Below are 12110 nucleotides of genomic sequence, written 5' to 3' on the forward strand. Positions count from 1 at the left end.
GAGACAGTTCAGCCAGTGGTGCTCTGCTGCCTGCCAGCAGGTTCCTGTGTGATCACTGCCCCACCCCACCCCAACAGGCCTAATGGGCTATTTAGTGAACTATGTAAGGGACTCTGTGCTTGTGTAAAACAAAACACAATTTAAGGCCAAGTCACAAAGACAGTGGCTTTGTGGACGCTGCACAGAGCACGGGACCTCCTCTCAGGTCTAGGTCTCCAGGCGATCTGAAGAGGGCTTCCTGTGCATGGCTTCCCCACCACCCTGCTTCTCCCTCCTCTGTCCAACAAATGAAAAGGCCAATAACCCCTTACTCAGCCCTAGGATGTGGCAGGAGCCAGGGCCCTAGGCTGCAGAGATGAATGGGGCTGATGAAGCTGCAGAAAACAGCAAATGGTGAGCTCTCATGGCCTCAGTGGCCCTACACTGATCACAGTGCTGGCCTCCATGCCAGTCACAATGGGCATCAGCTCCCTGTCCAGCCTGAAGTCTTCTTCATTTCAGAAAAAGCAAGAAAATAGAACAAAACATTTTACCCATCGTCTCCTAGATTTACCCATACTTCCCAACACTCCGCTTGGTCCTACATAAACGTGGCCTGAAAATTATACTATCTGAGAATTTCTCCCAAGTTTGAAAGACCATCCATCCATGGGGGAAAACAAGACCACGTTTATTTCTGGGACCCCACAGCATCAATGTAGGAAAGCTGCAGAGATTAGGAAGACAGGGAGTCCTGCAGAAAGGTGACCCTCCCCACACCTGCCAAGATGTCACCCACCACTCGTTCCCTGCATCCCAGGGAGTTTGTGCTCAAAGCCATAGGACTGAATTGGAAGCAGGTGTGACCCTGGTATCCTGAGGGCAAAGTGTGTCTGTCAGCTCCATGTTCGAGCAGCAGAAGCAGGTCTGACACATTATAGGTAGCGATGCACATTGGCCAATCGGCCCTCAGTGAGAGCAACTGGGGTGTGAAATACAGAGGCATCCGGGTCCGGATGAGACGCTCAGCCCGCTCATGAAGATACACTCTACCAAGGCAGGCAATTTTGGAAAGAACTATTGTGATCAGAGTCTATAGACAGAGGGTTTAATAAACCACTCGTTGTGGCGCATGGCTTCTCAGAGGCTGTAATACGCACTGTGAACATGCGGGTGTAATGGTACATTTCCCCCAAATACTTCGGCTCATGGGGTCTCGTTAGTGGAGATCTCTGTGGAGGCCGGGAGTCAGCAAATTGTTAATCCCTCCACCCCTCAGCTTTCTTCTTAATGAAAGGAAGATAATAGCAGTGGCCCTGGCCAGTGTGGCTCAGTTGGATGGAGTGTTGTCCCCTACACTGAAAGGTGGCAGGTTCGATTCCCGGTCAGGGCACAGGCCTGGAGTGTGGGCTCGATCCCCAGTGGGAGGTGTGCAGGAGGCAGCTGATCAATGACTCTCTCACCATTGGTGTTTCTCTCTCTCCCTCTCCTTTCCTCTCTCTGAAATCAAGGGGGGGGGGGGATTTTTTTTTTTAATTTTATAATAGCGGCTAACTCATAAGGTTGTCAGGATTATTAGTTGAGGTAATACATGAAAATCAATGCTTTGTGCTTTCTCTTGAGACATAGTCAATATGCAATAAATATTAGCGATGACAAGCACTGTGCCTGCAGCAAGGTGAGAAATGTGCTCTCTTGTGAGCTGCTGACTATACCTACATCACCCAAGGGCTCTGAATGGGCAGGTTGGGGACAGCGTCCTCCAAGAGGCGCAGGACATGTGGCTCGAGCTCAGTATCCCCTGCTGGGCTTCAACACAAGAAATTTTGTGTGTGAAGCTTCTGCCTGAGATTTAATTTTTAATTTGGGCTAAAAGGTAGGTAGGTTCTGCTGCTTAAACAAGCCATGCACTCTTAAGAGATTTAAACGGAAAAAAAAACAATGAGAAATACATGCTCCAAGGAATTAATCCACTTCTTCCTTGGGGGTGAAGACAATGGTTCTAACTATATTTTGTTCCATCTCACAACTGTTCACCACGTTGCCTTTGGGGGTCTGCTCGGCATCCCTTTGGGCCCACGGGTTTCCCTGAAATGATGTAAGGCTCTCTCAGCGACTGGAGACAGACGCCGGGTTCTGGGCAGTGTTAGTAACTCCCAGCGAGGCCAAGGTGTGCACGCTGGGCACTGTGGACACTGAAAAGGCGGAGTGCTGAGCCATACAATGATGTGTTCTCACCACGAGCACAGGTGACAGGAGTAGTCAGTTCTCGGAAACACAAGTGCATCCCCAGCACCCCAACACCGCCACGTGGCACTGTCCACGGCCGCATGCCTCGGACACACCACGCACTGGGGACGCTGCGAAGCGCTAGCAAGGCAGTGACAGCCCAGCCAAGGAGCCACGGTTATTCTCCGTCTTGACTCTCAAGGGCAGCCTGTCAGCTCGCTGCCCTGCAACCCAGACGCACGGCCCCCATTATCACTCCTGATGCGTGTCACAGGGAGGCCAGACCCACAGGACACACTCGGAAATGTGTCCCCAGAACCTTGACAGCCCCAGGGAAGGCTCTTCAGCTGAGCTCTGGCCACTCGAATTTTTCAAGTTTCAAATACGACCCTCCCTGGGCTGCGGCTTTCTGCACAGCCACGCTCAAAGCAGCTCCTGGCGACACTTTGTTTCTTTCAGAGAAAGAATCTTCCTCTTGCTTCTCCGTTTGGACCAAAACACTTACGTTTTAATTAAATAAGATGCAAGGCACTCTAGACCTTGCTGTCGGAAGACACTGATGATGCCCTAGCCAGTGCGGCTCGGTTGGTTGGAGTGCCATCCTGTGTGCCCGAGGGTCACAGGTTTGATTCCCCGTCAGGGCCCACACCTAGGTTGCAAATGGGGTGCGAACGGAAGGCAACCAGTCTATGTTTCTCTCTCTCCCCTCTCTAAATTTTAAAAATTAATTAACTTAAAAAAAAAAAAAAGAAGACACTGATGGAGCACAAGCCTTTAGCTAGAAGGCATTTCTCATCCTAGTCAGCCTCCAGGTTCCAAGCTTGGAAAAAACGATTATGCTTCCAGTTTTCTGTGAGCCCCGAGGGTGACCAGCAGCCTGACGTATGAGCAGTTGGGGTTATAGCACAGTTTCCATGATCACTGTGTTTGACTAATATTATTGGGACAACAGTTCTACAAACATACCCGGAGACATTGTGTGAGCCACCTATCAGTGCGGTAGGAACCAGGTGAGCTGGGCCCAGGGCCATCCCTGTGTCAGACAATATGACAACCACACCGGTAAAGGTGTGTTTAGGGTGCTGCAGGAGCCCAGGGGAGGGCCATGCTCCCAAATACTTCATAAAAAGAGAAAGCATGTAGGGGGGTGGGGAGGGAGGCGAGAGGAAATGGGCCTGCGGGGGCGGAGTGATCTCCATCGGCAGCTGTGGGAACACCTCCGCTGTCTCCAGATCTGGGCTGCTGCGAGGCCCTGTGTTTTTGTGCTACTCTGAGCTTCTTGAGCTGGCTTCCCATTCCAGCTTGGCCCAAGTGGCTGCATAAGTCTATTCATTCCGGCATGAGTAACCCAGAAATGAAGGTGGGAATAAAAGGCCATGGCCCCTTACGACTGCATGAACAAAACGTTCTTTTAAAAAATGTGTCACAATGTCAAGGATAGTAGCCAGACTTAGCAACTATTCCAATGTCTCCATTTGAGGTTCCAGCCTTCATCCAGCACAGGTCCGGCAATGAACCAAACAGGGTCCTTCCCTCACATGGATACAGAGAAACCAACAGACTTCCTCAGGTGTGACCCTGATCAGGACACAGTCATTTCTCACCAACTGACCCACTACCGAATTCTTTCACATCTGCTTGTCACTGGGACATTACAGTGACAGTTAATTCCCATTTTACAAATGAGGGAAATGAAGCCCCTAGAAAAAGTGTGAATGGTTTAGTAACGAGTGGTTCTATGAGTCAGGATATATCTGGTCGCTGGTGCCAGGACACCAGTGGTGATGAGTGTGTGGTGGCTGGATCCAGCCCAGCGGGAGCCAGAGTCCACCGGCAGTGTGGTGATCACCTTTCTCTGGCCCGAAATCCCTTACTCCTTGTGAGCCAGACACAGTGGCCTGAAGGTCCCAGGCTCTCCTACAGGTACAGGGTGTCAGCTCCAGACTCACAATCTCATTTCAAATTTAACAAGAAGGGGGCTGCTTTTTCCCATCAGAGAAATAAATCCAGTCCCATGCTCACACCCATCAACCTGAATGGAGTCAAGTGCCCACACATAAAACAGCCCCCAAGCGAGGAGCATGGCCTTACGGGCATGGGCCCTTTGTCACACATCACCTCCACTTAGAAAGGCCCTCCCTTGGCTTAATGCTCTGCTGTCACCATCTTGAAAGTTTTAATGATGTTTGAACAAGAAACCCCATGTTTTCATTTTGCACTGGGCTCAGCAAATCCTGCCATCCATTCTGGCCGGGAGGGTGAGGTTGTGCTGATCGGGCCAATCAGAGCCCCCTTGGAGCTGAGAGGGGTCAGTTTCACCCAGCTAGCTGGCTGAGAGTCAGAAATGTGTGTCCCCAAGGACATGGGGTTCTGATGACTGGAAGGAGGTGGGTGGTGAGTGGCAAAAACAATATACCCCTGCTAAAGTGGGGGAGCCCATACATGACTCTTGGATGTGAGCTCTTTCCTCTGTGTTAGCCATCTCAGCAGATGTCTATAAATGATTAATATAGTTTATACTTAACGGTTAAATGTAAAAGGCACAACAGCAGTATAATTGTTTTTCAGGTATGTGTGGGAACTAACTTTTGTGCCCAAATCTGCATTGCATGGCTGCTAAGGGAAACATGTCCTGAGCTGAAACAAACTAGAGTGTGAGTTCTGGAGAGAAAGAACATTCTCTGTCCTGTCTTCTGCTGACCCTCGGTTGCACAGAACAGGGCTTGGCACACAGTAGGCCCTTCACAAATACACATGGACTGACTGTTGATGAATGAACCACTCGCAATTAAGATTTGAGACCCCTGACTATACCATATATCTGCACATGTACTCCAGCTTTTGTGCCAAATAAAAAATTACTTAAGCCCCATCCCTTCCCCTCATGTTACAGCTCAGACACACAGCTGCCTGGATTGTCTCTACTGCACGACTTGGGACATACCTGCAGGGTGGTGCCAAGGAGATGAGGCCTTCCGCCACCCCACCTGTCAACACTTTGTAAAAAGCATGCTCTAAGGCCATGAGGAAGGCTGTTTGCTCACTGCATCCTGGAGGATTTCAAGTTATATGAGCATGTCACACATTACAAGCCCTCAGAAGCCCTTCAGGAAAGAAATCTGCTTAATTTCATGAAACTAGCATTCCATACGTATATTTGTGCATGGAAAATTTTGGCAATTATACCTGTCTCTCTTTAGCAGAACTTCTACCTCAGGTCTTACGGCAATTTTCCAAAGACAGACAAGAAAACCCAACTTAGCTTCTGCTCTCTCAGTCTAAGAGCAGGCGAGACATGTGGAACAGAGAGGGTCGCGTCCCTGCCAGCCCAGCCAATCGTAATAAAGTTTCTACTCTTAGGTATAAATTGGGGACATAAAGCTAAATAATACATAGTTTGTTTCCCCAAGCAGTTTAAAATTTAGTGTGGTCTTAATAAATGCCAGCTCCAGCTGGTTGGCGTGGGCTGTGCTGGCTCTTGTGCCGAGAAGGATTCTGAGGCTGCATGGAAAGGAGCTGCGGCGATTAGCGGAGGCCCCTGAGCAGCAGCGCCCCACAATCGGTGCTCCTTGAACGGTGCCCTGCTTGTTAACTGTGCAACCCGAGAGTCCTGACATCCCTTCTCTGCACACAACTACCCTCTCAGAGGTGGAGAGGGCCACACTGCACCCGGCAGCATGACTTGGAAATGGTGATGACACATCAGGCCCTGAGCGCTGCGCTTAACAGACGGTGTCTGCTAGGATTGTCAGTAAACCAAGGCTGTGTGGGTGGTAAGGTTTCGCCTCCCACAGTCCCGCCAGTTTGAGCTGAGGCCCCAAACCCTCCTGGCACCCTCGGGGTTCGGTGCCATTTCTCATTATAGCTCACACTCTTTCCGAATGATTACCTTGTTGGAAAGCTGAAAACTGGAAGACCAAAGGCCACCCAGTACTGCCTCCCCTCCAATAGCATGGCAGCCCCTCCTTCCCCAAGGCTTCTCCCTGCCTGTAAAGTGAGAGGGTGCTGCCGGCCTGACCACGGTCAGGGCTGGCAGACACTCCATCCGTGACTCACAGACGCTCTGGTGGGGGCCTGGGATCCTAGCAAAGTTACATTAATTTTAACATTACCATCAGTAAATAAAGGTGCTTGTTGTTATAGCTGGTGCCTGACAGGTGTTCCTGGAGCTATCCAATCATTCAATTCTTGTCACAGCCCCAAATGTAGAAGCTTCCCGTTGAAGAAGTGATGATCTGAAATCGCCCTTACTCCTGTCTTTAAGTGCCATCCCCGGGCGGGACCAGACTGGGCCTGTGTGGCCACCCCAACCACCCAGCCCCCAACTAGTTATTCTCAGAGCATTGGACCATTTAGAGGGTCTGACTTCAAAAACAAAAATGCATCCTCTGGCAAATTAAAACCATCCATTTGCCACATCTTATTACCAAAGCATGTGGAATGCAAAGGAGCATAAAAAATGAGCCTCTCGGTGATGGGAAGGCTTACATTTTATCCCGGGTGCCAGGCCACTGAGAAAATGCACAACACGGTGCACGCCTCCCCCAGACAGAGGTGCGCAGGGCCGGTAATAACTCAAGGTGTTTTATCACTGTGTGTCCTCAGGCTAGGCATCAGATGCGAAAAACACTCTTGAAACAAAATTAAATAGTTTTAGATCTAATTTTACCAGGCTGAACTAGGTTGCAGATTGATTTTCAGGGAATCTAATAGAGAACAGCACACACGTTGCCGGTCTTACAGAAAAATCCATCCACCGCACTGCTTTCTACTCACTCTGCTGTTCACGAGAAGTAATAAGAAACTAATATTTTACAAGGTGGTGTGTCTTGTCCTGTAAACCGCCTTTCATTCTGAAGGTGCCCGACCGGCCTCCGAGGCAGGTCTACTCGAATGCCTGCCGATGCTGATGTTGTGAACTGGGGCCAGCTTCGCTGTTGTCCTCTCCGGATGGAGAAGCCTACGGGGTCAGCACAGGGGACCTCCCATCTCTCCGTGCCCGTCTTACCGTCACCGGTCCGTGTCCAGCTGATCTGTGCTCAGGTCCTGCAGCTCTCGCAGGTGTCATGTCTGCCTGGCACAGGCCACAGGCTCTTTTCCATTCGTTTTTTCCAATTATCCAAACCAGCTAAGTTCACTGCTCCTGGTCTCCCTGTCCTTCCAAACCAGTCAGAGCCAGAAGTGAGGGCGCTGCAGTGCCAGCCTCTCTGTCCCGACGCAGGCAGTGTGCGGCCGTGACCATGGCCACTCTACCCGGCGTGTCATCAGTTCACATGCACAAATGCAGCTGCTTCCTAGGGTGCACCCCCTATTTGTATGGTGCTCTCTAAGGGCAGACGCCTACCTGTTTCTCTTTTATTTTATCATCACTTTCAGTCCTGATTATACAACAGGGATGGATCTTATCTGGTGAGTCACTTCCCCAGTTTTCTCAATGACGATGTTCAGGCTGGTGCACCTCCAAATAATGTCACAAAGCCCTTGAACACGTGAAAGCTGATATTTGCAATCAATCCTGGGGCACAATTTATCCATCCACACAGCAGAACAGTGGCAGCACCCTTCTGTGACCTCTGAGAGGTGCGGACTCAAACAGCAGGGTGAGGTGACCCTGCTCCCTGACCAGAGTTCAATCAGGAAGGAGGGATGTGCTGCATTGTAGTGAAACCAGGACCAAAGGAAAAGGTCATCACTGACCCAGGTCCTGTCCAAATTCCGTCCTGTGACATGGTCCCGTCTGCTAATGTCAGGTCTTCTCCGCCTTCGGGTGGTGGCATTTTAGCAAAGGGTGAACAAGTGTTGTCCCTCTTCTGAATCTAATGGCAGAGGAGTCGTCTGAGCGTGGATGGAGTTCTTCCAGGCAGCGCGCCTTCCACTCCTGAACTATCACCACCATCCCACTGAAATCTTGGAAGACGGGGGCACTTAAACACGGCGATTGGACTCCGAGACTGCGTTCGGGAGGTTGGGCTTTTTGTAGTGTTTGCAGATTGGTGTCCACCTCCTGCAAAACAAAATCACCCGAAACCAATGACTGGGAGCCTTCTTAACTCATTTTAATCACTTTTCCTGTGTCTCGCATTTTTCATTTATTTATTCGAGGAACATTCCTGGGCCCTGCTGAATGCTACGTCTGCAGTAGGTGCTGAGGGAAGATTTTCCGGGGAACCTGTGCTTGGTGTGCACTCCTGGCATTTGCTAGAAGGTTCTCTCTTGGTTCTGCAGCAGTCTGTCCCCCACTGAGTCCCCATCGATTGCACTGCCTGTTTTCCTGTGAGCAAGGCTCTTACAAGCTCTGCTACTGACCCAGGAGATAAAGCTCTTCTTCCCGGGTGTAAACGTGGCCTTTCCCATAAACTAGGACACAGACCAGCACCGAGGTCATGAGTGTGAATGGCTTGAGAATCGCTGGAAGGTGCAAAATCTCTCCACCGCCTACCCCAATGCCTGAAAGTCCACCATGAAAACTTTATGTACTTGCATTAATAGATTGTCCCTTATTCTATTTCAAATATTTCAAGGAAAGAAATGGCAAATTAATATGTTTCGGGGTTGTTTTACCTACAATCCCGAACTGGGTTTTGAAGGTTTTAGGGAAAGCAAGGAAAGTTAATCTTAGACCTGAGGCTGGGAGGCTTGCGGAGGGGACTCCAGTGCCACTCTGCAGGGGAGGGAGACGGCATGTCATACTGAGGGACACAGCACAAAGCAGCAGAGTGTTTAAAACAGGAGATGGGGAGACCAAGAGACTAATTTGTTTAATTCATGGTCAAATGTCTCCAGGGGCATTCATTCGGTCATTCAAAAAATATTTTAAACAGCATTGAAGAACATGTTAGTGTTTACAATGGGGTTTCACAAAGTCAGCGGAGGGCAGGGTAACCTGCTGGGGGCTCTATAAGATCTTGTTTCTAGTTGTCGAATGAGCTCAGTTCAATACCTTAAATGATAAAAGTAATGTTAGAAAATAAAATAAAATAAAAACAACACTAGATCCAATGTCCCTCAAGGATGCTAGAGGCAGCAAACATCACTGCAAACCTAACAAGTTGACAAGAACGATTGGATCCTATGAGAGGTGTGAGGTTGTCGCCGTGATCACTAATCACTGCTCACTGTACTGAGCATGTGTCACGTGTCAGGCACACGCTGTGCCACCTCCACTTTGCATTTAATTCTCACACAGCCTGTGGTGATCATGATGATCATGATGATGATATATAATAGATGGGAGATCATTGCAGAAACCCATATTAGAGCAGATGCGGCAAGAGCCTGAGTGAGGAAGTAAGACATGCCAGGAGGAACACTCTGGAGACCTGCAGACCTGCTTAACATGGGGAGAGAGGGAAACAGGTGAGTCGGAGTAACTCCAGGGTTTCAGTTTGACTCCCTGGGTGGATGGTATTAAATGGGTTAGAGAAACACTGGGCAGACTAGTTCTTGACAAGAGATACTCATCCAGTTTTGAGCAGATGGACTCAGAAATGCCTCTAAAAACAATTCAGTATCATGTCCTGTAGGAAGTGAGAAATTTGGCTTTCGAATCAGAAGGGAGTTAGAGATTAAGGAGTGCAGTTGCCTTCAGGCTACCCACCTCCAAATGAGAGCCTTGTTAGTAAGCAGGATGACCTTATGCTTTATCATCCAAACTGGGACACTCTTGTGAGTGAACAAGTGCTATTAACAATTACAACAGACTTACAGGGGCACACTGGGGCTGGCCAGGGCAGCCTGGAACAGAGTATCTGCTGGGTAAAGCAGGGCAAGGCAGCAAAGCTATGGAGCCGCTGCTCACCACAACCTTACCCTCGCTGTGCCCACACTCCACACTCAAGTGAGGAAACGTGCCCTGTACAATAGAAAATGACATTGTACATGTTAAAGAAAACTTAAACATACTACCCGCACTGGCCACCATCCAGGACAGTGAATAGCACTCTCTGAAGTGCACACCCAGTCCCCACATGTTCCAGGACTTAGACCATACTGAACTACTGTGGTGTAAGAAGTGGGGAGAGGAGGCAACCGCTATGGTTGACAGGTGGGTTCTACTATGCTGTGATAGCTTGTGTATAAAATAACCCTATCTCAGGAATATTGGTGCAGAGAAACAGAACCAATAGAATGAGAGAGAGAAAGAGAGAGAGAGTATAAGAAATTGACTCATTTGTCTAAGAAGTCCCATAATCTGCCATCTGTAAACTGAGACCCAAGAAAGTGTAGTGGAGACCCAGCTGGAATAATTGGAAGGTCCAAGAACCAAGGGGAGCCAATAGTGTGGATTCCAAGACTCTAGTCTGTGTCCGAAGGCCTGACAACCAGGAGGGCAGGAGAAGATGGACGTCCCAGTCCGGCAGCCAGGCAGAGTGAGAATCCTCCCTTCCTCCGCCTTATGTTCTATCCAGGCCCTCAACAGATTAGATGAGGCCCACCCACATTGGGGAGGGCCATCTGCTTCACTCAGGCTACCCATTTAAAGGCTGATCTCTTCCAGAAACGCTCACAAAAACACATCCAGAAATAATGTTGAACCAAATACTTGGGCATCCCATAGCCCAGTCAAGCTGACACATAAAATTGACCATCACAAATACATGACTTAGAGCTCTAAGAACCTGGTGGGCTGGAGTGAGTGATCGGACATGCATACAGTTGAAGCTTCCAGCATAGGGAAGATAGGAGGTATCCAAGAGAACTGGTCATGGCCAGAGGAAGCTAATTAGGGTAATTTTTACAAAAAAGAAATAGGATGTAAAATTGCAAAATAAGAATATTTGGATTTAGTACATTTCCAAAGAAAAGGGAGCAGGGAGGCTAGCAGATGCTAAGCAAGGAGGCTGAAGAACCTATAAAAAGCCAACAATATTGAAGAAGGACTTTGGGGGGAGATATGTCTATAGGGACAAGAAATTCAAAACCGGTGTAGGATTAGCACTTATTATGTGGAGAATTACATTTCTCATTATCTCTATGGTTCACTAATTACAGTCCTCAGAGGACTCTATAGGTCTATAGGGTTAAATGTTTATTTTGTGAGATTTTTCCAGCTTTTAGCTGGTTATCCTGACCAGAGTCACAGCCTGAGCATCTCTTAGAGACTTTCTCATAGACTCGTTGGTCCTGAAGCCAGGTGAGCAATGGAGGCTCTTCATCTCAGCCCCAAATTTCCTGTGATTTAATCCATCCCTGGAGCTCTTGGCCACCTGCTCACTCTGACCAAAGACTAATGGTCTCACAATGGGAACAACTACTTACGGCATCAGAGATGGAGGGAATCAAGTTGTTCTTTTAGTCTCAGGCCATTTGAAGCTGACCTCAACCTTGTCCCAGGTGAGAGACAACAACTATGGACCACAGAGAAGGAGAATGCCCCAGAACTGTGGGAATTCTAACAGCAGAGGCTGTGCCCCTCCCAAATTAGGGCGGAGGCAGCATCTGTGGGAGTGGGTGCCCTGAGGGCAATGTGGGTACATTTCAGTGTGTGAGGGCTGTCGAGTGGTTAATAAGGTCCAGAAAGCAAGAACTTGTCTATTTTCCCAATTTGAGAAAGAACTTCAGAGATCTCTCATGTTTGCCACTTTCTCAACTGGCCAGAAAATTCTAGAATTCATTTACTACCAAAAGCAGATTGTCACCCAGCCACACATTTGGCACGTGAAACCACCTTAGAGGGTGTCTGCTGAAGGAGTGATTCCCATGAACCTCAACTACACTGGTCCCAGCAGAAAGAAAATCTTTTGAAAGAAGCTGCAGACTTTATTGTCAGGTCTCAGAGTCTGGTGGCCTCAAATAGTGTCACTGCTGACCTCTGACCTTCTCATCTCACTACATTACCTATTACTGGGGTGGACCTTCTGCTGCCCCAAAGAGAGAAGGGAGCATACAATCATGTCCAGGCT

The sequence above is a fragment of the Miniopterus natalensis genome, chromosome 1, assembly GCF_054644295.1.
Source record: "Miniopterus natalensis isolate mMinNat1 chromosome 1, mMinNat1.hap1, whole genome shotgun sequence".
In the NCBI taxonomy this organism is placed as follows: Eukaryota; Metazoa; Chordata; class Mammalia; order Chiroptera; family Miniopteridae; genus Miniopterus; species Miniopterus natalensis.